Here is a 27,619-nt window from a genome sequence, read left to right on the forward strand (position 1 = left end):
TAGCAGATTCAAACTATTATATTAATATATATGATGGAGAAACTACATCCTACTATATAGCACAGACAGCTCTGGTCTGTGATAGGTCTGTGATTGAAAGTGAGCAGGCACAGAGGCCTTTCTGTCTCCCATTTCTTGCAGGCAAGACCCCAGCCTCCACGATCTTCCCTGAGTTGCAAAGGGCAGATTCAAACAGTTGCTAATCAGGTTATTGTTGTTGTTTCGTCCCTAAGTTGTAACTGACTCTTTTGCTAAGCCATGGACTGTAGCCTGCCAGGCTCCTCTGTCCATGGGATTTCCCAGGCAAGAATACTTGAGTGGGTTGCCATTTACTTCTCAGGGTATCTTCCTGACCCAGGGATTGAATCCATGTCTCCTTCATTGGTGGGTGGATTCTTTACCACTTAGCCATCTGGAAGCCCAACATCAACTGTACTTCAATTTTTTAAGAAAGAAATGATTATTGAATGGAGTCAAAACTGAATAACCTTTCTTTCCCCACAAGACCTTATTCATATTTATTCTCCAAACAATACACAAACAGAATTGATTAAAAAGCAGAAAACTGAGGTTTGAAGAATGAAAACTCCCAGAGAGGGCTTCAGGGTAGGAGTGGAACAGAAGCCAATCTGGTGGTAATTCTGCTCGTCATTCTCGTGTCTGTTCTGTCTCTCTCATCTCAAGGCTATGGTGACAGCCTGGAATGAATTGAATCCTGAATAGCAACTGCAGGTCTGCAGGCCTGGGATGAAGCACCATGTCTCTTTAACTCTTTCTTCGGAGAGAATTCTAAAAAGGTGGGAAAAGAGAGAAAAAGGAAATTTAGTCCACAGAGAAATTAACTGCAATGCCAAGACCACACACAGCTTTAAAATTCAATGCTTTCTTTCTCTGAAGATACCCAGATCGGTTTGTCTCTGCTGTTTTTCATCATATAAATTACTTTGCTTGAAGGGCAAGTGGGAGTAAATATAGCAGCAGTATCTCTGATGTAACATTTACTGACCTGGCTTTGACACGTCCTTGACACTGTCCTTTAGAAAAGAAAGAGAAACAGAGAAACTGTCTCTGCTACTGTGTGTAAGAGAAACTCCCATTCTCAGCCATCATTCGAGTATGGGAGACTGATAAATATAAAGAATAAAAATGAAAAAGTGAAAGATGCTGGAAATTTGTCAGCTTTCCTGTGTTTGACTGTCCCTGGCAGGTGGGCCAGTGCCAGAGACAGTCAATCAGCAGTATTTACCAAGGTGGGGGTAGCCAGATGCTCATGCTGGAAATCAGGCACAGTTCAAGTTCCCATTCTGAACCTGCATTTTAAAAACATCCTGCCCAAAAAGTTTTGTAGGTTACTGAGTCCCATTTTCCCCTTACTCTTTCCAGTCTCTCTTTTTTTTTTCCTTAAAGCAAGGACTTAAGGATATCAATGATGAAACTTTACTTTTTATAGAGCTGGAATACACATCTAAAAGAGAATTGTGGGACTTCCCTGATGGCTCAGTGGTAAAGAATCCTCCTGCCAATGCAGGAGACTTGGGTTCAATCCCTCTGAGAAGATCCCACATGCCTCAGACCAACTAAGCCTAATAGCCACAACTATTGAGCCTGTGCCCTAGAGCCTGCTGCTGCTGCTGCTGCTAAGTCACTTCAGTCGTGTCCGACTCTGTGCGACCCCATAGACGGCAGCCCACCAGGCTCCTCCGTCCCTGGGATTCTCCAGGCAAGAACACTGGAGTGGGTTGCCATTTCCTTCTCCAATGCATGAAAGTGAAAAGTGAAAGGGAAGTTGCACCCTAGAGCCTAGGAGCCGCAATTACTGAAGCCTGAGCACTCTAGGGCCCATGTTCCACCCCAAGAGAAGCCACTACAATGAGAAGCCTGAGCAGCGCAACTAGAGATCAGCTCCTGATTGCCGCCACTAGAGAAAAGCCTGGGCAGGAATGAAGACCTAGTAGAGCACCCCAACTCCAAAAAAAATTAAATAATTGTGGCTCTCTGAGAAGAGGACTAGATAAGTGGGTAAGTTCAGGGTTGGGGGTGGGGAGGAGAGCAGAGAGGAGAATAGCCCAGAAGTCTTTTCTCTATGCTTTTTGATTACTTTACAATAAGAATATTTAGTGAATTACATTTTCTTTTTTTTTGTTCAGGCCAAAAAGCCTGTGGGATCTTAGTTCTCCCAGCTGAGATCAAAGAGCCCCTGGCCTTGTTCTTAAACACTGAACTGTCAGATAAGTTCCCCATGTGTAATTTAAGTAGGGAAAAGGACAGAAAGGATGGATTGGGAAACAGTTCACCTGTGATTTATACATGAAACTTCATTTGGACATATTATGAACTCTCAGTTAACCCCAATAAAATATGCTTGGTAGATTAACTGTGATTATCTTACTGCCAATGTCTAGCATATAGTTTCAACTCCTTTTGTTTTTTAATTTTGCACCTCAATGTAAAATTTAAATTATGTACCACATGAAAATATGTTATTTATAGTAAATACATACATATACCTGCTTCTGTCTATCGATTTATGTTTATTAATTACTTTTTTTAAAAAATATTTATTTATTTATTTGGTTGCGTTGGGTCTTATTGCGGCACGTACGGTCTCTTGTGGTGCACGGTCTTAGTTTTGAGACATGTGGGATCTTGGCAACCAGGGATCGAATCCATGTCCTCAGCATTGGAAGGCAGAATTTTTAACCACTGAACTGTTACTGACTCCAAACTCCCTCTGCTCACTGCAGGACTGGCCAATGAATGAGAGAGGAGGTGTTGAGGCAAGGTATTTGACTTTATTCAGAAAGCTGGCTGACCAAGAAAATGGCAGACTAACTCTCAAAATAACCATCTTAACTGGAGCTGGATGTCAGGTTCTTTTTATAGATTGAAGATGGTTGGGGGAGGTGGCCATTAATCTTGCAAATATCTCCTAGAATGGCAAGCCTCAGGCAGGGAATGTGTTAATTTCTTCATTCTTGCCATCTAAAGGGAGGACAGGGTTCTGAACAAAGGCAGTTTAGTTTACCAGTCAGGCAGAAGAGCAAAATTCTCTGAGACAGACCATTATGATTGATTATAATAACAAAATGAACAAAAAGCAAGTCAAAGAAACAATTCCAACATGGAGTCAGAATTGGCTTTTCCCTGCAACAGACCACTAGGGAAGTCCCTACTTTCTTGTTTTCTTGAAAAGATAGAAATAAGAGAGCCTTGCGATGGTAGTGCTGGCAATGCATTCCCACTGCCACCCCCATTTTAAGACCACTGGCCAAATTAACAGAGCAATGCTGTTCTAGGAGTTAATGTATACATTAATGTAAACAAAATAGCTCATGCAGTGCCTGGCATAGGCTATTTGCTCTATAAAATATAAAAATTGGGATCCTTTCTTCCCCCTTGCTCATGGGAAAGGACATGGTTGAAACAAAAGAACTTCACTTTGTAAGCATCTGGCCTAGGAAAGTAAGAGCTAGGGAGGGTTTGATATCAATCCCCTTCATCTTAAGACAAAAGTGCTGAGGGCCGGGGAGAGTTGCTGTTTAATAAAGCTTACAAATCCTCTGAGTGGCAATGCCAGGTGTCTTTTTCTTACTTCCTTTCTTTTTTTTGGCTGCACCTAGCGGTTTGCAGGATCTCAGTGTCCCAGCCAGAGACTGAACCTGGGCCACAGCAATGAAAACCAGAAATCCTAACCACTAAGCCACCAGGGAACTCCCCCAAGTGTCTCTTTTATTTTTCTTTTTATCTTTTCCCTGTCAAGTGTCTTAATGTAGTCTTCTAAACTTCCATGTGTAGCTCTGGCTCATTTCTAAACTACATGACTGAGCCACTTTCACTTCACTAATTTTGGGGTTAACTGTCTTCTCTCTTTCCTCATCTTAGTATGGCTAAGTTTAAAACTCCGTTCTTACACTTTCATGTGCTGTAGGAGGAAAACTTCAGAAAAGCTAGAAATACAATAAAAGCTTTAAAAATTAATTCAAGCGACTAGGCTGAAGGCATCCTGGCTTCTCGCATAGCATAGTGTATATACATAGTGAACAGCAGGTAGGGCTTATTATTATTGCCACCATCCTCATCATCCTTATCATCCTCATCAGTTTGGCTTCCCCGTAAGTGTGAATAGGTTTTCAATGATATGTTTCAAAGGTCTAAGCAGCTTCTCTTGTCCTGAGTGAGAGACTGAGCCAGCATCCAGGTGGCTTCTAAGAACAATACCTACCTGACAACTCCGGTGGCTTCGCGTTGCTGAGCCCAGAGAAAACGTTGGGAAGATCTAGCAGAGGGAGCTCCCAGCCCCCAGCGTGATGCCTGGGGCAAGCTCCTGGAAAAGTTTACCTAATTTCCACCTAGAAAAACAGAGCTCTCCTCTGGAATTCAAACACAATTTAGAGAGGACAGAGAAATTCACAGCCTGGGGCCCAAGTCTGCTTGGTGCCAAAACAACCTCAAAATTCTGCTTCACAGTTTGTAAAGCACTACGAAAGGCAGAGGGCCTGAGTCACAGGCAGGCTTTACAAAGTTCACAAAGTCTCATTTTACCAATTTAAAACAAAACTGAAAATAAGGTAAAGAGGAAGGAAAAGACACTAATAAGATTTGAGAGCCCAGTTGTTCTAGACAGCAGGTACATTGACATTTCTTATCTCACTTTCACAACCTCCCTGGACAGAAGATTCATCGCTATTTTTTAAAAAAAACCTGAAGCTCATAGGCCAAGCAGCATGCCCAGGTTTACAGAGCAACCAAGTGGCAGAACCAAAAAGTGAGTCTAGGCCCTTTGACCTCTAACCTCATGAGTGCACCTTCCTCAGCCCCACATGAAGCAACCAAATTCCAGAATGTTTTATGAGCACCCTGCTGAAGGTCATGCAGCTAATAGCAGGCAGGGCTGGCGTCTGCCTGTAATTCAGTTGTCAGGCTTCAGGTGGTTAGTCTGTGTTTAGCAAGATGTCTTGTTTGCTGATGGGAAACAAAGATGTGGTGAAAGAAAAGGAGACCAATACATAAGCTGACTTGTTTAGTTCATTTGGGTTGGAGGTGTGGTTTGCAGGGAGAGGGCCCTAAACTAAAACATCACATTATGAAATTACAGATCAAATGAAGAAGTAGGAATGAAATGAAGTAAATCCAGGAGCCCATGCTGACCAGAAAACAAAACCAAATTTCTCTTCTCAGTGTTAATCAAGTTTTTTTTTTTTAATTGGAGTATAATTGCTTTACAATGTTGTGTTACATTCTGCTGTACAACAGCATGAATCAGCTATATGTATATACATATCACCTCCCTCTTGAGCCTTCCTCTCACCCCTCCCTTAATCAAGTCTTTAAAACAACTTATATTTTTGAATGAAATGATATACTTCCATAATAAAAAAAATCAAGAGACTCAAAATATGAAAAGGTAACATGAAAAGTCACTTTTCCTCCTCCTCTGAGTCCTTCACCTGCCCGTGCCCCTCCCCCTTTCCCCACAGCTAGCCTGGCCACCAGAGAGTATTCAGAGGCCTTGACTCAACCTAAACACAGAGGATTCTAGGTGTTAGAAGAGAATACTGTTTACAGGGTATCAACTGCAGAACAATACACAACCTAAAATTTTTGAGTTGTTTGCTTCAAAGATCTTATTAGAACTGGACATGGAACAACAGACTGGTTCCAAACAGGAAAAGGAGTACGTCAAGGCTGTATACTGTCACCCTGCTTATTTAACTTATATGCAGAGTACATCATGAGAAACGCTGGGCTGGAAGAAGCACAAGCTGGAATCAAGATTGCCAGGAGAAATATCAATAACCTCAGATATGCAGATGACACCATCCTTATGGCAGAAAGTGAAGAAGAACTAAAGAGCCCCTTGATGAGAGTGAAAGAGGAGAGTGAAAAAGTTGGCTTCAAGTTCAACATTCAGAAAACTAAGATCATGGCATCCAGTCCCATCACTTCATGGCAAATACATGGGGAAACAGTGGAAACAGCGGCTGACTTTATTTTTTGGGGCTCCAAAATCACTGCAGATGGTGACTGCAGCCATGAAATTAAAAGATGCTTACTCCTTAGAAGGAAAGTTATGACCAACCTAGATAGCATATTAAAAAGCAGAGACATTACTTTGTCAACAAAGGTCCATCTAGTCAAGGCTATGGTTTTTCCAGTGGTCATGAATGGATGTGAGAGTTGGACTGTGAAGAAAGCTGAGCACCAAAGAATTGATGCTTTTGAACTGTGGTGTTGGAGAAGACTCTTGAGAGTCCCTTGGACTGCAAGGAGATCCAACCAGTCCATCCTAAAGGAGATCAGTCCTGGGTATTCATTGGAGGGATTGATGTTGAAGCTGAAACTCCAATACTTTGGCCACCTGATGCGGAGAGCTGACTGATTTGAAAAGACCTTGATGATGGGAAAGATTGAGGGCAGGAGGAGAAGGGGACGACAGAGGATGAGATGATTGGATGACATCACCGACACAATGGACATGGGTTTGGGTGGACTCTGATGGACAGGGAGACCTGGTGTGCTGTGATTCATGGGGTCGCAAAGAGTCAGACACAACTGAGCAACTGAACTGAACTGAACTGAGTACTATAGCCCGGGAGACAACTTCTCAGAAAACTGAGGAACTGTTCCGAAGAGGTCAAGAGAAAGCCAGGGTATATGAGATTTTTATTTTTTTTTTTTTAAGTTTATTTTTGGCTGTGTTGGGTCTTCATTGCCGTGAAGGCATTATTCTAGTTGCAGCAAGCAGGGGGGCTACTGTCTAATTTCAGCGCTCAGGCTTCTCATCAAGGTGGCTTCTCTTGCTGTGGAGCAAGGGCTCTAGGGCATATGGGCTTCAGCAGTTGTGGCTCCTGGGTTCTAGAGCCCAGGCTCAAGAGTTGTGACACACCAGCTTAGTTGTATATTCTCCTGCATTTGTAGGCATATTCTTTACCACTGAACTACCAGGGAAGCCTCTGTTTTTCTGTTTTGTTTTAATATTTATTTGGCCGCACCAGGTCTTAGTTGTGGAACATGGGATCTTTGATCTTCACTGCAGCATGTGGAATCTTTAGTTGTGGCATGTGGGATCTAGTTCCCTGACCAGATACTGCACCCTAGCACCCTGCACTGAGAGTGTGGAGTCTTAGTCACTGGACCGCCAGTGAAGTCCCAGGGCATATGAGTTTTTTGCTGGAAACATGTAGTCAAACATCAAAAGATTACTGCTAATCACAAAGAACAGATACTACAAATTGATGATTTTAGCACTCTTCTATTTTGGAGAGATGCAAGGATCTGGGTTCACTGAAATTACTTAGATATGCATCTTAACTAAGGCTAATATCCAAGGCACAGAATGCTTCCTGTTTTTCTTGATCCTGAATTTCCCTGAGGGCACATCTTCAGTGCTGCAGTGGCTGGAACTGGGATGGCTGGAAACCCTTCCTGTTCAAAATAATGTGATTTGAGGAGTGTGTTAAGGCCCAATGCTTTGTCCTAAATATATCTTCACTGACCTGGTACCACCTTCCCCTTTAACCTAGCTGGAAATTCCCCCAAGTGAGGGCTAATCCTCATATTAAATAAAGATGAGGACATTACTTCTAGAACTACACCAGAATAGGGTAACTCTCAAACTACATAATTTTGCCTAAGTCATTCCTGTTTATCAACCTAATTCATATTCTCTGGTTATTTTGTTCTCTCCATTTTCTTCTTCAAAAGACCGTCACCAAGGGGACTTCCCTGGAGGTCCAGAGGTTAAGACTCTGTGCTTCCAAAGCAGGGGGTACAGGTTTGATCCCTGGTACGGAGAAGGCAATGGCACCCCACTCCAGTACTCCTGCCTGGAAAATCCCATCGATGGAGCCTGGTAGGCTGCTGTCCATGGGGTCGCTGGGGGTTGGACACGGCTAAGCGACTTCACTTTCACTTTTCACTTTCCTGCATTGGAGAAGGAAATGGCAACCCAGTCCAGTGCTCTTGCCTGGAGAATCCCAGGGACGGGGGAGCCTGGTGGGCTGCTGTCTATGGGGTCGCACAGAGTAGGACACGACTGAAGCGACTTAGCAGTAGCAGCAGCAGCAGGGGGGACCTAAGGTTCCACATGCTGCATGGCACCGTCAAAAACAAAACAAAAAGACCCTCACCGAGGCAAATATGAGTTTAGGATTTTAAATATAATAGATTTCCTCACATTTTCCAAGAAGCCAGCTTGACACAAACTAGATTTTGCTTATGGGTGAACCGTGAGGGATTTATGATCTAGGCCTTCCTCCCCTTCCGAGTGCCTGGTTACTGACCTCACAAGAGCATAATTTATGAGGACCTTTTACCTTCACTCCCTTTTTACCAAGTCAAACAACAAAAGGAAAAGGTGAGGACATTGTCTTGGGCTGCTACTGACAGGAGAAATGGAAACCGCACACCCTGGCCAGGCACCGCAGTAACCATTCGCATGAGCTATTGTAGGACAGGAGACCCTGGTAAGGACACAGAACTAGCCAGCACCCACGAGAATTTGGGAAAGCTCAAAAGGAGAGACTATAGACACCAGTCAATATGTCCTCCCAGAATCCTTCTCGCTGGAATCTATCTTGGTTGAGTAATGTGCACACCACCAGGAAGGACCCTGAGTCAGAATGACTGGCAAGATGCAACCCAGAAAGAAAACTAATCCCATCACCATAAAACCCAAGACTGTGACCCATGTGGCAGCGCAGTCCTCCTGGGTACCCCTTACCCTCCTACTCTCCCCACCCCCGGCGCCCTTCCCAATAAAGCCTCTTGCTTTGTCAGCATGCGAGTCTCCTCAGATAACTCATTTCTGAGTGTTAAACCAGAGCCCACTCTTGGGCCCTGGATGGGGCCCCCCTCCTGCAACACTATCAACCCTCCACTGTTAATCAGGTCTTCTTTAAGCTTATAATCAAAATAGCTAAGGAGGCAGACCTTACACCTGTTTTGTCCGTGCCTTTCCAAATTTGAACAAAGCCTTTGCCCAACTTTGCTGCTCTTTAAAGAGTCTGTCCTGTTTTTACCACTCTTTGGCAAACTCCTCTAACAAATTATCTGCCTGGCAATTACATTCACCTCTTGCAATAATTTGGTTTTGACCTCTATTCAAAATGTAATTAGGGGCCATTATCTATTCCTGAATGAGTAGATTCAAATGCCCCTTCTCAGTCTTTACTGAATCCCAGAGTCTGCTGTTGAATTTTGTTATTGCAAACAACACCCTAAAAGATGTTTTTTTTTAAAAAAAATTAAAATAGCTAATTATAGGGAATTCCCTGGTGGTCCAGTGGTTAACTGCTGAGGGCCTTGGTTCAGTCCCTGTTCTGGGAACTAAGATCCCACAAGTCAAGTGACATGGCAAAAAAAAAATTATAGAAATAGCATAGATGCTTTAATATTGTTGTAAATATAATGCAGAAAAAGTCACCCACAATGCCACTATACCCCAAAAGACAAGCATTTTTTAAGAAGATATGTTTACAGGGCACTAGCTCAATATATTATAGTTCATCTTACAGGATGTTATACAACATTTGAAAACAATGAAATAAATCCATAGGTATGAAAAAAAAACTTCCATAGTAATTAGTGGAAGTGAAAAATATCATGATGCACTGATTACACATCATGCAATACCATTTGTGTATTTTTATAGATGTATATATGAAATAAAATTATTTTTATTCTAAGGCAGGGCAAGAACTTTTTTGTAGGACAAGAACATTTTTAAACACAAAATTCTTTCCTGCCTCCAGCTAATTTGGGGATACTTTAGACGCTCCCTGAAGCATCCCAGAGAGAGATTAAAACAATTAGGATTCTTTGGTATGTTGGGTTATATGGGAAGCATTGCCTAGTGGAGTGGAGATAAACCTTCTCAGGTTGCATTGTATGGATAAAATGTCATTAATATAAATATTCTTATAAATTATATAAAATTTCTAAAATTGGATATGTTCTGGTATAATGCTACCAGTCATAATTCTAATTATGATCTTAAAATGTATGTCATAGCAATAACTAAGTTTTTTTGTCAATTGCATTGTAATCAGATCTCTGCTGCTGCTGCTAAGTCACTTCAGTCATGTCTGACTCTGTGGGACCCCATAGACGGCAGCCCACCAGGCTCCCCCGTCCCTGGGATTCTCTAGGCAAGAACACTGGAGTGGGTTGCCATTTCCTTCTCCAATGCATGAAAGTGAAAAGTGAAAGTGAAGTCGTTCAGTTGTGTCCGACCCTCAGCGACCCCATGGACTGCAGGCTTGCAGGCTCCTCCATCCACGGGATTTTCCAGGCTAGCTATACCTTTAAAGTCTTTTGTCATTCTAAGACATTACTCTGATGTCTTTGCAAAAATGCCTCATCTACAAGAAGATTCATAGAATTTTTTAAGACTTATTTTTTAAAACATTTATTTATTTTTGGCTGTATCAGGTCTTAGTCGTGGCTAACAGGTTCTTTTCAGCTTGTGGAGTTCTCTCTAGCTGTGGAAGGTAGGCTCAGTAGTTGTGGCATGTGAGCTTAGTTGCCCTGTGGTATGTGAGAATCTTAGTTTCCTGACCAGGGATAAAATCCACATGCCCTGCATTGGAAGGTGGATTCTTAACCACTGTACCACCAGAGAAGCCCCTTAATTGAATTATTAAAAGGATACTCTACATTTATTTCTGAAGTTTATCACAGTAATCTATTTTTGGATACAGATCAGATGTCTCATGACCTGCAACCAGAAGATTATTCACATTGGAAAAGACATCAGATAAAGGACTGTCCACAGCCTTGTTGGAAGGGGCCATATCAGGCCTTCTCTCTTAAATGGACTGAAACTCCTGTTTCTGACACCCTCTTAGACTGAGACCAGCAGTACCAGACCAGGACAAGGAGACAACATCCAAAGTAGACAGCTTCCAAGATGCTGAACCAGACCTGTGTAATAATTACTTTGAGACTTGATCATACTTTTGCTTGTGAACCAAACATTACTTTCTTGAGCTCAGGCTTATGCAAATGTCAAAAATCAACCCAGTTGCTAGATTTATGGTTGATTACCTATGTCCAGTATTTCTGGGTTGCCTCGGTGGATCTCTCCTCTCCAAGGTTCTAATTGGAAGGCCCTTATCAATTTTAGCTTAGAAGAAAGGAATTCTGGTACCATGCAAGTACTGATGATATCACTCTTATGAAGTGGGACACTCTTACATTAAACTCTTATGTTTAATCTATCTATAAATATTCCTTTTCACTAGATATTAAATATATTGAGTAGCTCCTAACAGGACCCAATAGATTTATGAAACAAATTTATGGCCTTAGCTATTCCCAGGTTGGTTAGGAAGATGAACAATTGGTTTTCCTTAGGCTCAAGGTCACCTATGGGTAGCCTTGAAAATAGTCCCTGCCAACCTGTCTTTAATGTGGCCTGCTAGGTTCAATTGGGCTACCCAGGTGGCGCTAGTGGTAGAGAACCTGCCTACCAATACAGGAGACGTGAAAGATGGTTCGATCCCTGGGTTGGGAAGGGATGGCAATCCACCCCAGAATTCTTGCCTGGAGAATTCCATGGACAGAGGAGCCTGACGGGCTACAGTCCATAGGATTGCAAAGAGTCGAACGTGACTGAAGCGACTTAATATACACACTGGTTCAATTAGTGTTTCAGTGGTATGATTGTTTGGTCATGATATTTGTTCCTTCACTTGGAATAGAATATGTCATTATTTATAAAGAGGCATCAACAAAATTCAGCCAGTAAGCTTTAAATGGTAGTAACCATCATTGGGCTTGTCAGATGGCTTCCGGCCTGCCAAGCAGGTGACATGGATTCGATCCCTGTGTTGGGAAGATCCCCTGGAGAAGGAAATGACAACCCACTCCAGTATTCTTGCTTGGGAATTCTATGGACAGAGGAGCCTGGTGGGCTACAGTTCATGGGGTCACAAAGACACAACTTAGCAACTGAGCACGCACGCATGAAACCAAGTCATTAGTTTGTTCAGTTAAGAAGTTTCCATGATGAGGAAAGCAGTCCTACAGGGGCAACTTGCACTATCACACACAGTGAATGTTGTGTTTTTATACCTGATGAGTCTTCTAATGTAACCTGCCTTATGACACATGTGAAAAATCAAATTTCCACTCTGAATGATCCTCTTCCCAGTTTAAGTGAAATGTTAGGAAGATGGTTTGATTCAGGTGGATGTTGGCTTAAATCTTTGCTAATGATAGTTACTCCTACATTTTAATAACAGTTTGTGTAACTTAAAAAATATTAATAGTAGTTTCTTGCCTTTATGTTGTGTATCACCTACTCCCATTTAGAAAATATCCAAACAATTTGAAACTATTAATTACATCTATAGTTTTCTATAAAATAATGGACATGCACAGTATACATGCAAGGGAAAATTGGCATAAGTCCTATTGGACCACTTGAAATTAACTATCAGTCCTTGCCAGACATCCTACCAGTACAACTCCCCTAAGAGAAAAGAAAGAACTGGGCTATTAGGAACCAGCATCGAGGGACATGGTATATACCACAGGAGGTAACCAACCATCCTAGCATCAAGGGACCAAATATTTGATCACCTTTTGATTAATTATCAAAAGAGAGAATTGATGAAATAAAGTTATTTTTAAGACAAGACAAGAAAAATGTTAAACATAAAATTATCTCCCTGCCTGTTTGAGCCACCACCCCTTCCCCTTTAGCGTGCCTTGTGCACCTGCGTTATACATTAACTAGATCCCCTTAGAAGACACAGGAATGCTTATTCACCAAAAAAAAGCTATTTCCTCCTGGTACCAACAGGTAACACCTTAGTAGATAACATTCCTTTCTCAATCCTGTAAGGGGTCACAATAAGCCACTACTCACCTTGTTGGACTATGTAAACTGTCAATATATTATTTTGATGTATAACCCTTTGTCTCAAAAACTTATACATTTATATATGCTTTGACCTTCAAGATGCAGAATAGTCCTCAGAGCTCTCAGAACGCTGCATGTATGCTAAGTTGTTTCAGTCGTGTCTGACACTTTGCAACCCTGTGGACTGTAGCCCGTCAGGCTTCTCTGTCCAAGGGATTCTCCAGGCAAAAATATTGGAGCAGGTTGCCATTTCCTTTATCTCCTGGGTAATAATCTGCAGGTTGGCCTGAACAAAGTTTTCCATTTCTTTCTTAAATCGACTACTAATTTTTTTCATTGTCATGCTGGGATATGCATGCAAAATTTCTGGAAGGACACACAAGGCCCTATCAACAGTGGTGGCTTCTAGACTCTAGAAAATGGGAATGCCAGCTAGGAAAAAGGATTTTACTTTTTTGTTTATACTTTTCTGGGTTAATTGGGTTTCTGTGAATTTATGTAATGCATTTTGAAATGTATTTATAGTGTATTTAAATGTATTTAAAATACTAACATTTAAAACAAAGGTATATCTCTGCACAATTTTTTGAAATGAATAAAACAAATGTCCACACATGTATCATGTGAAGTTTATCAATTATAAAATTAATCAAAATAAATGCATTATGTTTGAAAGGCATGTGAAGGCTAGATTTTATTTCATTCTACATAAATTCATAAGATTGCATAATCTCTGAGGAACGATAAGCAAACATAAATTAAACATTACTTCTAATAGTTTCAGTTCAGTTCAGTCGCTCAGTCGTGTCCAACTCTTTGCGACCCCATGGACAACATCATGCCAGGCCTCCCTGTCCATCACTAACTCCTGGAGTTTACTCAAACTCATGTCCGTTGAGTTGGTGATGTTATCCAACCATCTCATCTTCTGTCGTCCCCTTCTCCTCCCACCTTCAATCTTTCCCAGCATCAGGGTCTTTTCAAATGAGTTGGTTTTTCACATCAGGTAGCCAAAGTATTGGGGTTTGGCTTCAACATCAGTCATTCCAATGAATATTCAGGACTGATTTCCTTTAGGATGGATTGGTTGGATCTCCTTGCAGTCCAAGGGACTCTTAAAAGTCTTCTCCAACACCACAGATCAAAAGCATCAACTCTTTGGCGCTCAGTTTTCTTTACAGTCCAACTCTCATATCCATACATGACCACTGGAAAAACCATAGCCTTGACTAGACGGACCTTTGTTGGCAAAGTAATGTCTCTGCTTTTTAATACGCTATCTAGGTTGGTCATAACTTTGCTTCCACGGAGCAAGCGTCTTTTACTTTCATGGCTGCAGTCACCATCTGCAGTGATTTTGGAGCCCCCAAAAATAAAGTCTGTCACTGTTTCCACTGTTTCCCCATCTATTTGCCATGAAGTGATGGGACCAGATGCCATGATCTTAGTTTTCTGAATGTTGAGTTTTAAGCCAACTTTTTCACTCTCCTCTTTCACTTTCATAGTAGTTTAAATAATTTCAAAACAAAAATTATCCAAAAGTTTATCAAAATTGTATAGCAAAATTTCATATTTGATTTAGAATATGATATTTTATTTATTCATTTATGACCTGGTAGCTTTCAGGATCTTAGTTCCCTGACCAGGGATAGAACCTGTGTTTCCTGCAGTGGAAGCACAGAGTCCTAACCATTGGACTGCCAGGGAATTCCCTGGCATGTGATATTTTAATGTTTACACGATACTACAAAGGATCTAACAATGTCTAGAGTACAAGAGGTTCTTACAAAGGACCTGAGGGTACTTCTCTGATACTCCAGTGGTTAAGAATCCACCTTCCAATGCAAGTGAGATGGGTTCCATCCCTGATTGGGGAAGTAAGATCCCACATGCTACAGGGCAACCAATCCTGTGCACCACAACAAAGACCCAGCACAACCAACATAGAAAACAAAGGACCTATGTAGCATTAACTCCAAACTATACACAAAAATAATAAAGATATATAATAATTTGTATCTAATTCTGCCTATGATATTTGACAGAAGACCATTTGCTGTGAAATAAGGAATGACAAACATGTTATGAGAGGAAGTTGTTGAAAGGAAGTCCCTCCTTCTTTCTGACTAGACAATCTATTCGTGCACTCTCCTTCCTCCCCCAGTCAGTGTGACTATTGTCCTCCCTCCTTACCTTGACTTTGGAACTCAGGTCATCTCCCAGGCAAGAGACCACTACTGGAAAGCAACCGTATGTCTGCTGGTAAGCCACATAAGGTCTGCTTTTCTTTCCACCCTCCTCATCAAGAAAGGTATGTTTTTCAAAAGGTGGATTGTATTGTGAGTTATAGCTCAATTAAAAAAATAATAATTTTCATGCTGGAAGAGGAAGGACAAACATAGGTAAAAAACTTGAAATACCACCGTGGGGAGCTTATTTGAGATATTTTGCCACGTTGAACAAACTAAAATTTCTAATCCTGATACCAAGAGGTAGTGAAAGAAATAGCTAATATTGTAAAAACCACAAATAGAAATATTATAAAAATTGACAATGGAAAAAGTATCAGAGGGTAAAGGACTGATTTTCAAGAGTGACAAAGGGCTTCTTTTAAAGACAGAGGATACAATCTAGATGTCCATTGACAGATGAATAGATAAATTGTCGTACATATATACAATGGAATATTGCTCAGCCACAAAAAGGAACAAATTTGAGTCAGTTGTAATGAGTGGAATGAACCTAAAGTCTGTCATATGGAGTGAAGTAAATCAGAAAGAGAAAAACAAATACTGTATATTAACACATATATACAGAATCTAGAAAAATGGTACTGATGAATCTATTTCAAGGCAAGAATAGAGATGCAGACATAGAGAATGAACTTGTGAACCCAGCGGAGGAAGGAGAGGGTGGGGTGAACTGAAAGAGTGGCACTGACATATATACACTGCTGCTGCTGCTAAGTCACTTCAGTTGTGTCCGACTCTGTGTGACCCCATAGACGGCAGCCCACCAGGCTCCCCCGTCCCTGGGATTCTCCAGGTAAGAACACTGGAGTGGGTTCCCATTTCCTTCTCCAATGCATGAAAGTGAAAAGTGAAAGTGAAGTTGCTCAGTCGTGTCTGACTCTTCGCGACCCCATGGGCATATATACACTACCATGTGTAAAATACAAAGCTAGTGGGAAGGTGCCGTATAACAGGGAGCTCAGCCTGGTTCTCTGTGACGACTTAAAGAGGTGGGGGGGCGGTGGTTGGAGTAGGAAGGAGGCTCAAGAGAGAGGGGATATATGTATACTTACAGCTGATTCACACTGGTGTACAGCAGAAACTAGCACATTGGAAAGCAATTATCCTCCAATTTAAAAAAAATAATAAAGGATTGACCAGACCTGCTTAGTTTAAAATAGTTGCCTATTTAGAGAGTAAGACTAGGGCATAGAGCAGGTTGGTTTGTTTGCCTGTTTCATTATAAACATTTGGTACTACTTTTAAATTAAATCTATATAATTAATAAATTTTACCCTCCAAAGTTTTTCACATGGGAAAATATGAGACCTTAAAAACTATGATCTTCAAATCTTCAATGACTCCTGGAAGATTTGGGGTAGATTATTACAAAATGTTTAATGAGCACTTAAAGGAATTGACCTTAAGTGCGAACTTGGATCCACTATGGACAAGTTGTTTATTCAATAAACATTTATTGTCTACCCACTTGATCCCAGTCACTGTGCAAGGCACTAGCAAAATGAAGCAGAAAACAAAACAGCACCTTTCTGCTTCTTGTGGAACTCCAGGGAAGAAAACAAACAATAACAACAATTACAGCATAATTACAACTTGTGATAAGTGCTATGAAAGAAAACACAGGGATTCGTGTGAGAACATGATTAGAGGAACTAGCCTCATTGCAGAAGAGAGCAGTGCTACAGAAATTCTCTGTGAGCCAGCCGCATGTAATCTGAGCCCCACAGATGAACAGAATTTAGGTAAGAAGTATTGCTACAGAGACAATCTGAAAACCACAAGTGAAAAGGCATGAGGCAGCAATAAACCTGGCATGCAGAAGAACAGAGAACAAACTGAGGTGGCCGTAGGTCAGAAGGCAGTAGACAGAAGGCAGAGTGCGAGAGCGAGCCTCTCCAGGAACCTAGGGGCTGTATCACACAGGCACTAACTAATGCTGTTTCCTTTTTTGAAGTGATTACTGGGCAGGTAAATTAAAGAAATCCAAAGACACACTAAATTTGTTTTCAGTGAGTCAACTGATCAATATGCTTGGGACAAACCAGTTATCCAACAACCAAAAAACTGAAAAGGTTAGCCACTTGGTTGTGTCCAACTCTTTTTGACCCCATGGACTGTAGCCCACCAGGTTCCTGTCCATGGGATTCTCCAGGCAAGAACAGGGGATCTTCCCGATTCAGGGATCGAACCTGTGTCTCTTGCATCTCCTGCACTGGCAGTCGGATTGTTTACCAGTGTACCACCTGGCTACCCACGAAGGGTGTGTTCTCAACCAGTGAGGCTCTGCAACAGAAGCAGATCATGGAAAAGCTGTCAGCTTAAGACTGTTTTCAGACCATACTCTTCACGTCTTGACATCAAGTCCTTCCTTGAAGAGTGATCTGGGTTTGCATCTCCTTACCCATCTCACCACTGCATTTAGAACACAAAGACACCAAGAACCTAAACAGTTTGGTTCCTGCCTACCTCTCTTCCACTTGCTTCTATTGAAAATGTGTTTCAGATACACTAGCCACCTTCTTTTCTTTAAACTTTTTAATACAATATTTAGAGGCTACTTTCCACTTAAGTTATTTAACCTTCCTGTTTGTTGAAGCTTATCCCCTCCTCAGGGCTTTTGTGCTAGCTATTCCTCTTGCCTGAAATGTCACACTTGCCTGAGTTACCTCCTTCTAATGCTGCCTGTCACTGTCCTTGTTACTTCCTAACTGGTGGCCCTGTTTCACTTTCTCATGCACCTAAGTAAAATTATCTAGATTGCTTGTTTACATCTGTCTCACCAACTAAAACATAAATTCAGCAAGGCTGTGGATCTGATCTGTTTTATTCAATCCTCAATCCCAATCAGTACCTGGAATACAGTAGACCTTCAAGAAATATTTGTTAATTTGAATCAGATAAGGTGTAGAAATGTATGTTCAATGATACTATAGATAGCTAGCTATAGTTACAGCTAGTCAAACATTTTTACCCAAATAATACTTATTAGTATATCAAAGTTAACCTGAAGGGAGATCTCTAGTTGGCTGACACAAATCTGTCTGGTCTTGTCAAACGGTTAAAAGTCAATGATTTCTGTAGACACAGATGATGAAATCATCCGAATTTCTGATGACACAAAGCCGAGAGTTCTGAAATCACCTAAGCCACCCCCTCCAGGCTACAGTTCATGGGGTTGCAAAGAGCCAGACATGACTGAGCAACTAACATTTTCAAGCTACCTTTCCAGCCCCCCAGACACACCCCTACCCTCACCACATATAAGGAACAGGCTCGCTCCCTCCCCTTTAGGGAAGCCAGCAACCAAGCAAACCTGTGGTTTGTTCTCCCTCCCACTGTTTTGGAAGGGCCCTATAAAGCCTTGCTTTTAGAGGAAAAAAACAAAGCTGGGAATATTGGTGGCTGACACATTGGATGACAGGATTCAGGTTCAAAAGCACCTGAAAGTCCATCAAAAGTAGAACGAATAAGCATATATCTTACTCATACAATGAATTACTGCACAGCAATGAAAATGAGTGAACTGCTGCTATCTGCAATATGAAAAACTTTACAAAGATGATATTGAGGGAAATAAACCAGAGACATAAAGAAGAATATACATTGCATTATTCTATTTCTGTATATTTCAAAACCAAGGGAAACTATTCTATGGTGCTAAAAGTCAGGACTGGTTCTCTTGAGGAAGGAGGAAGGGAGCAACGATGAGGGGAGATGAAGAAGGCTTTTGAGGTGCTGCTAGTGTCTATTTCTTGACCTGGGCAACGGTTATATGGATGTGTTTATTTTGCAATAACTCACTGATCTGTGTACTTATGATTTGTACATTTTATATGTGTAATATACATCAATTTTAAATTGAATCATAAAAGAGACGTGGGAAACCTTTTTTATTAAAAGCTCAATATGCAGTTCCTAATTTTGAATGAAAGAATTTTAATATTTTGCCACTTAGAATTATAATTGGTATTAATTTGCAGTAAATAATCTTTATTATGTTTAAGTAGTTTCCTTTGATTTCTTGTTTCACAGAGGTTTTCTTAGAATGGTTGCTGAATAGACTGCAATACCGCTGCAGGATGTGGAGTGAAGAGTATTTTCATGTAGCTGTTATTATAGCCTTTTTGGCAAGCAATAGCTGCAACAGCTATTATTTCAAAAATGTGACCCAGCAATTTCAGTTCTGGGGATGGCTTGTGGGATCTTAGTTCCCGCATCAGGGATCAAACCTATGCCCCATGCAGTGGAAGCACAAGTGCTAACCACTGGGCCACCGGGCAATTCCCTCAATAAAACTACTGAAATAAAGACAACGAAGTTCTATATGTATGTACAAGGATACTTTGGCGCATTGTTTCAACAGGCAACACACACACACATTATAAATACGATGGGGACTTCTCTGGTTGTCCAGTGGTTAAGACTTTGTCTTACAATGCAGGGAGCCCGGGTTTGATTTCTGGTAGGGGAGCTGAGATCCCACATGCCTCTCGGCCAGAAAATCAAAACATAAAACAGAAGCAATATTGTAACAAATTCAATAAAGACTTTGAAAATGGCCCACATCAAAAAAAAAAAAAAAAAATTAAAAAAAAATACTATGTGTGCCATCAATAGGGGAAAGGTTGCAAAAAATTTTACTATATCCACATTTGGTTTTCAAACTTTAAACTTTTTATTTTGTATTGGTGTATAGCTGATTAGCAATGTTGTGGTACTTTCAGTATATCCACATTTTGAAATATCCATTAAAGGACTTCCCTGGTGGTTCAGTGGCTAAGACTCCACACTTCCAGAGCACGGGGCATGCATGGGTTTGAATACTGGTTGGGGAACTAAGATCTCACATGCCATTTGTTTCAACCAAAAAATGAACATAAAATAAAAGGTTTGTGTACTTAAAAAAGAGAGAGAGAAGCATCCATTAAAAGGAATACATTTGTACTCTGACAATTGATTTAGAGGGATTTTAGATGAGAAACTGTTGGTTTTTTTTTTTCAAATTTAAAAAATGTTTATTTACTGCCTCCCAAGAAAATACTTTGCATACGTTTTATTTTTTATTATTTTTTCCTTTTTTTTAAAATTTTATTTTATTTTTAAACTTTACATAATTGTATTAGTTTTGCCAAATATAAAATGAATCCGCCACAGGTATACATGTGTTCCCCATCCTGAACCCTCCTCCCTCCTCCCTCCCCATACCATCCCTCTGGGTCGTCCCAGTGCACCAGCCCCAAGCATCCAGTATCGTGCATCAAATCTGGACTGGCAACTCGTTTCATACATGATATTTTACATGTTTCAATGCCATTCTCCCAAATCTTCCCACCCTCTCCCTCGAGAAACTGTTTTAAATAAAAAATAAAAAGAAAAAAAGAAATCACTTTTTTTAAATGACAAAAAAACCCTATATTGAATATGTGTACATTTGTATTTGTCTACACTTAATCATATGAGAATATAGAAAATTGTTAACAATTAGATTGATAAAATGGTTATTTGTGGGGTAGGAATTGATGGGGTGACAGAGGATGTGCAAAAGGAAGTCAAGGGAGAAAAAAAAAATTAAGAACCAAATGATTTTTTGGAAAGCTCTATATGAGCCAATAATCTCACATCACAGGTGAAAAATCAAATGCAGTCATAGGGACATTAACAGATTACATTGTGTCCAAATCAAAGGACATAATAATCGCAGTGTACTTTATGTTGTTCAGATCAAATCTAACATATTGTGTATGTTTCTATATAAAATACTAAAAATAAAACAAATATCCCCCTCCCCCGCAAAGAGAAATGTATTTTCTTGTTATACGACAATTGGTTAAGAATCAGGCAAGCGTAGCTTCCAGTTTCTTTTCAGCCACTTACTTAGCTATGTGACCTTGGGCAAATTACTTAATTCCTCTATGCCCTAGTTTCTTCATCTGTACAATGAGGATAATTATAGCTTCTATCTCTCAGGATTACTGAGGATAATAATATACACATGCCAGGACCTGGTGTCTAGGTGAAACTCAATAATAATTAATGTTGTCATTGTTATTAGAATAAATATTTATTGTGAAAATTAGAATTTACACATAAGCAAACATGAAAACATAACCATAAGTTGCCTTCCGGAGTTAACTATTGTTAATTTTTGGATATTTATGCATTTATCAACGTGATCTGAAAAATAATCAAATCGAAGGACATAATAATCAGTAGCTGGTGATAGCTTAGGATGAATTAGCAGTCACCAAATGTTTAAAGGGCTGTTTTACAGAAGAGGGGTAGACATATTCTATGAGGCTGCAAATAATCACAGCAAGAGGCAAGGGTTGCAATGAGAGCTGTCCAGCAACGGAATGGGCTGCCCCACACCATAGGGAGCTCCTTGTTACAACAATAGTCTTAGCTGGCGACCATTTGTCAGAAAAGTGATGAAAGAGAGGTCAAGCTAAATGGCTTCTAAAACTCTTCCTAACATTTTATGACCAAGAAATACTTGCTGGATGTATACATATATGATTCACAGCCTACATATGACAATTTATGTGGTTCTTACTATTTAATACTAGGTGGTAAGAACAGTTCCAAATATATCCCATGAAAGTTAATAGGAAATTCTTAGCATAGATCAGGTAGTACCTCTCTGTCATAGAAAACTGAGGACGTGCAACTCCACCAATTAATTCCACTCAATATGGAGAAAGAAATCAAAGGTGAGCCTGGAAGGAGTTTATAGCTTATCTTCAGGTACTGTTTGTCTGCTTTCTTAATACTTGGAGTCTCTTCCTGGAAAAAATTTCTGATCTGGCAAAAATTCATAGTAATTACTTAGGGGAAAGGAAAAAGAAGAAACAAACAAAAAATAGATTAATGTAGTTGGGAAAAATTTTAAGAACATGGTGTTGATGGGAGAGAAGACTAAATGTCCCTATAAGACCCACCCAAGTGCTTTTGATGTCTGACCAATTATTATCTTATTATTCTTCCTGCTATAGATACAGTCACAATTTATGTAACAGGATGTTTAAAAAGATTAAAGAGAAGCTGTAGTAGCATTCTAAGATGATAAGAGTCCCTAGAAAATGTATTTATGGACGTTTAGAATATAAGTTCCTGTATGTTCTTAGAATAAACCATCTATTTGTTTTTCTTTTTTTAAAGAAACAAGTCAAATTTGTATTTCAATATGGCTGCTTCCTGTCCACAAGCGATATAGAAATAATAGAGCAAAGAGAGCAAACAAATAATACAGCAAAGAGAGGATGGCGGTATTCTGTAATCTGTGATCTGTGCTGGTTTTTAATCAGGTTTTGGGTCCAAAATATTTTATCCCTAAATTACATAAATGTTTTTAATTCATCTGTATTAAATCTATTCATGGGGAAACAAATTATTCTGAGACTTCCCTGGTGGTCCAGTGGTTAAAACTCCACACTTTCACTGTAGGGGGCACTAGCTCGATCCCTGGTCAAGGATCTTAAGATCTTGCGTGCTGCACAGCGTAGCCAAAAAAAAAAAAAAATTATTCTATTGTTCAAGCAGGAGAGCTGTGTGGAGTTTGTGATTCCAGTGACTCAACGTGAACATAATGAAAGTTAAAGAAACAATTTTCGGTAGAGGATTTTGTGAATAGAAGTTGAGATGAATCAAACTGATTTTCTGTTAGAAGAGTGTTATAAAGGTGTCTCAAACATAAAGAATGACTCATTGATATTCAAACCTCTGCCATGTGGGCTCTGTCTTATTTTACAACATACATTGGCACTGGGTACCCCATGAAAGGGCTTTAGGGCATGTTTTCAGGATTTCTGATTGTAGTCTTATGTAAATTGTTTGTTAATGTCAACTCTTTCTCTTAGTAACCTAGGTCAACACCTTGTGTGGGGACTTCCCTGGTGGTCCAGTGGTGAAGACCCCGCACTTCCAATGCAGGGGCCACGGGTTCGATCCCTGGCCAAGGAAGATCCCACATGCCTCAGAGCAACCGAGACCATGAGCCACAACTACTGAGCCTGTGCTGCAACTCCTGAAGGCTGAAAGCTCTAGAGCTGTGCTCTGCCCCGAGAGAGACCACTGCAATGAGAAGCCCACGCGCTGCAACTGAGAAAGCCCACATGCAGCAACCAAGACCCAACAACCAAAGATAAATCAGTAATTAAAAAAATACCTACTGTGGGCTTGCACACTCTCCCTCTGTACATGTGTATGTATTTACTTATTTATCATTTTTTCTGAAAATTTTTTTCTGTTGTAAGATATAGACATGATACCCTTTTCCCCTAAGTACTTCAGTGTATATTTCCTAAAAACAAGGACAATATCTTTCATAACCACAGTGCAATTATGGAAATTAAGAAGTGAATACTGATTTAATAGTATTATCTAATCTATAAATTCATTCAAATTTTGCTCAGTTGTTCCAAAAATGTCCATTAGAGTAAAAGAAAAAATACAGATCATACATTGCATTATGTTGTCAAGTATCTTTAGTCTCCTTTAATCCGGAAGAAATTTTCCACATTCTTTCTTTTGTGACCTTGAAATATTTGAAGAGTTACAAGTCAGTTATTTTGTAGAGAGTTCCTCAACTTGGGTTGTTGGATGTTTCCTCATGATTAGCTTCAGGTTATGCATTCTAAGCAGGAATAACACAGAAGTGATGTGATCTGAGTATGTAATATCAGGAGCTGAATTGTTCTTTTTAAATGATTTGTTAAGGTAGAGCCTGCCAGGTGTCTCTATTTTAAAATTACTATTTTTCCTTTAAAGTTAATTATTTCATAGGGAGATACTTTGAGACTACATAAACTTTTTGTTTCTCACCCATTGATGACTCTTGCCAGAGTCAGTGTTACTATAGTTATTGCCAAATGGGGATTTTTATAATTCTATCATTCCCACTGTATTTTTTAGTCGGCATTCTACCACAAGGAAAAATGTTCTCTTCTCTATGATTTGTTTGCCAATTTATTTATACCATTATGATGCATAGATTCTTATTTTATTCAGTGGGTATCTGTTATTGACACTATTATGATGCTAAAATTGTCCCTGATTTGCATAGTGGTACTCCAGTATTCTTGTCTGGAAAATCCCATGGGCAGAGGAGCCTGGTGGGCTGCAGTCCATGGGGTCGCTAAGAGTCAGACATGACTGAGCGACTTCACTTTCACTTTTCACTTTCATGCATTGGAGAAGGAAATGGCAACCCACTCCAGTGTTCTTGCCTGGGGAATCCCAGGGACAGAGGAGCCTGGTGGGCTGCCATCTATGAGGTCGCACAGAGTCGGACACGAATGAAGCGACTTAGCAGCAGCAGCAGCAGTCCTTTCCAACTGTCCTTTTGACATGTCTCCAAAATTCTTTAAGCTTCCTGACTTTATGACACAATATATTTCAGGTTTTTCTTATATTCTCCTAGCCCGGGCCCTGAAGTAAGCCACTTACCTAAGAAATCCTGGTTTCTGTAGTGGAGAAAAATATTTAGAAAAGTTCATGTTCTAAGTGTACTATTTCATACTGCTGTGTCATAACTTGTAGCCTCTCTCAGAGGACAGGCTCAGGCTCGCTTGTTCTCTCTCTCTCTCTCTCACACACACACACTTATAAAACAATGTACTCTTATCAATAATTCCAATTCCAGCCCAGTATTGCAGGGTTCATTTTAGCCTTCCCCCTTTCTCTGTTACAGCTCACTTCTCTGGCAGTGAGAAATCTGTGGAACCAGTCTTGACTACTGCACTTAGCCACCCCTGCATGTACTCTCCTGATTCTCTGATTCACTTCGGCATAATCTCCTGCCATTCTAAAGCCAACCTGTACACACACACTGATGGCAGGCCCCAAAGCACCTGAAACCACTGGTGTCTGTGCTACGTTGCCAGTGCTCATTGAGGATGGTGCTGCCTCTGCTTTTTGTTTTTGGAGGTGGGGGCCTGATACTGGCCATTACAGACTCTTACAACAGAAATTCCAACTGGCAAAATCACTCTTTACCCTCAGTTTCTTCCACACAGTGACACAGCTGATCTGGAAGGGCTCACAGAGATTTTATGGAATGGACTCTTGGGTTTTGCATGCCCTTGATTTTAGTTCCCTTTCCCTAGGGTTCAAATATGAATCTGGTCTGTGCCCAGAATCACTCTTCTTTCCCAACCCTACCTCTCTCCTTTTAATGGGCTCTCGCTTCTTCTAATGAACTCATTCCTAATACTTCACATACATGGAACCTTAGCAGCCAGGCCCTTCAAACATACCCGAAGGCATCAGCTTAAATTCTCAGAACAACTCATTTGTCATTCTTAAATTATTTGCATCAGCAGTTTAATTCAGAAACTCTCTTGAAGACAAGACAATACCACAGAAGCAACACAGAAATGAAAGGACTGCAAATTCCATCCCAAGAATCTCATCCAAGGAAAAGAATTCTCTCGTGATTCGCCTGGCTGGTGGGGACTGAAGGGAACCTGGAGAACTTTCAGTGTGAAGACTGCCCTGGGCCATATTTACCACAATGACACTATTGTCCTGCCGTGCCTCTTGGAACACTATCATCAGGAAGCAAATGCTAAACTGTTTTCCCAGAGGTGCTAATGGACACCTAATTTATCGTTCCTTCATTGCTCTTGCCAACTGCAGGCCTCTGCAGAAAGACCAGTTAGCAAAGTAGTCTGTGGCTATGAGGCTGAAGGGTATTAACTAATTTGCACATAAAATAAGCCCAAACATAATGACCTTGATGGCATTAATATTCTCTCTCTATTGAGTTAACTGGTCATAGACTGGGTGGTGGTGTTGTTCAGTCACTCAGTTGTGCCCGACTCTTTGCAACCCCACGGACTGCAGCATGCCAGGCTTCCCTGTCCTTCACCATCTCCTGGAGTTTGCTCAAACTCATGTCCGTTGAGTCAATGATGCCATCCAACCATCTCATCTTCTGTTGTCCCCTTCTCCTCCTGCCTTCAATCTTTCCCAGCGTCAGGGTCTTTTCCAATGAGTTGGCCCTTCAGACTGGGGCCACAGTCTGTGTGTGGGGTATATTTGAACATTTCCTTACTAAATGGATATTTAATAACATGCAATTACTATGAGTTGAGATAAAATCTCCTGGTTACATGGAAAATGTGCATGCAGATAATTCTGAATTAAATCCAGAGTATATTAAATCTTCAGTATTATAGACATTAACAATAGGCTCTTTACCATGGATATTGAAATTGTTTCCTTTACTAGAACGTAAGCTTCATGAGGGCAGGGAGCTTTGTTTTGCTTATTACCCTATTCTGAGTATGAGTATGCCTGACTTAAAGTTGTGTGTGTGTTAGTCGCTCAGTTGTGTCTGACTCTTTGCGACCCCATGGACTATAGCCTGCCAGATTCCTCTGTCCATGGACTTCTCCAGGCAAGAATACTGGAGTGGGTTGCCATGTCCTTCTCCAGACTTAAAGTTGAGGCTCAATAAATATTTGTTGAACAAATAAAAATGTTTGGTGGCATGATAGAAGAAATTTTTAAATTATTAAACTCTATCCTCACGAGGGGAAATGGGAATTGCATGCCTGCTCTCAGATGGTGAAGAATCTGCCTGCAATGCAGGAGACCCAGGTTCGATTCCTGGGTCATGAAGATTCCCTTGGAGAAAGGAGTGGCTACCCACTCCAGTATTCTTGCCTGGAGAATTCCATGGACAGAGAAGCCAGGTGGGCTACAGCCCATGGGGTTGCAAAGAGTCAGACATGACTGAGTGACTGACACTTTCTGAAGACATAAGAAATTATTTAAAACAGCAACAACAACAGAACACCATTCTAATGAGACATATCTGTGGGATGAATTCCCTTTATAAGCAGGTTAAGAGCTTTAGTTTAGATTTTATGTTGTTTCTGTGATCTAACATTTGCCCTTGAAAGGTATGTATATGTGTATGCATCTGTGTTCCAGCAGTAACTGGCTGGTCAATTTTAAAGATAAAGAGACATATTTGCTACTCACAGTGGTGAGGAGACTTAAGTAGGAATCATACTTGGAGGACCTATGTGCCCACTAGGACTATTCTGAGAGAGATATCTGAAGCATTTGGTTTTTTTGGACTAAATAACTCAGACTCAGAGAATGAACCACTGGGAGCAGCAAGAGAAAGTTACTGGGATGAGACCAAGTCCTTGGACACTGGTTAGAGCTTCCCAAAGTAGGTGGACAGCCACACAGCAGAGGTTAGGAAATGACAGGGTTCTCAGACCCGAGAGTGTGGTAGAAAGATTATAGACTGGGTTATCTACATGTCAATCATCTAGGAAAGATGTAGCTAGTGTCTTGTTTGCTTTCCTGGGACTATTAGAAAGGTCACTACGCAGCACTCCCATTGGTACCCTAAAACTAGGATCTATAAAAAACATCTAGCAATCAACTATAACAAATCTCATTTTGTTCTTCAGCTCTGGACTTCCTCTTGTGGAGGTGGTGGTGGTGTCAGGGCATTTAATTATGCTGGCCTCCCTTCTAC

General features: G+C 40.6%; 1 long non-coding RNA gene across 2 annotated transcripts in view; it reads right to left on the bottom strand.

The window, feature by feature from the left end:
- Window positions 1–492: 492 nt before the first annotated feature.
- The window catches only part of LOC129654942 (uncharacterized), a 63,066-nt gene continuing 35,939 nt past the window's right edge, over window positions 493–27,619 (bottom strand). Inside the window, exon 4 of one of the 2 annotated variants that reach the window (XR_008715672.1) lies at window positions 493–789. This is a non-coding gene — a long non-coding RNA (uncharacterized LOC129654942). Of the gene's footprint in view, window positions 790–16,546; window positions 17,404–27,619 lie in introns of those variants that run through there. The other variant, XR_008715671.1, reaches the window with a different exon arrangement.

Source organism: Bubalus kerabau, chromosome 6 (genome assembly GCF_029407905.1).
Source record: "Bubalus kerabau isolate K-KA32 ecotype Philippines breed swamp buffalo chromosome 6, PCC_UOA_SB_1v2, whole genome shotgun sequence".
Lineage (NCBI taxonomy): Eukaryota > Metazoa > Chordata > Mammalia > Artiodactyla > Bovidae > Bubalus > Bubalus kerabau.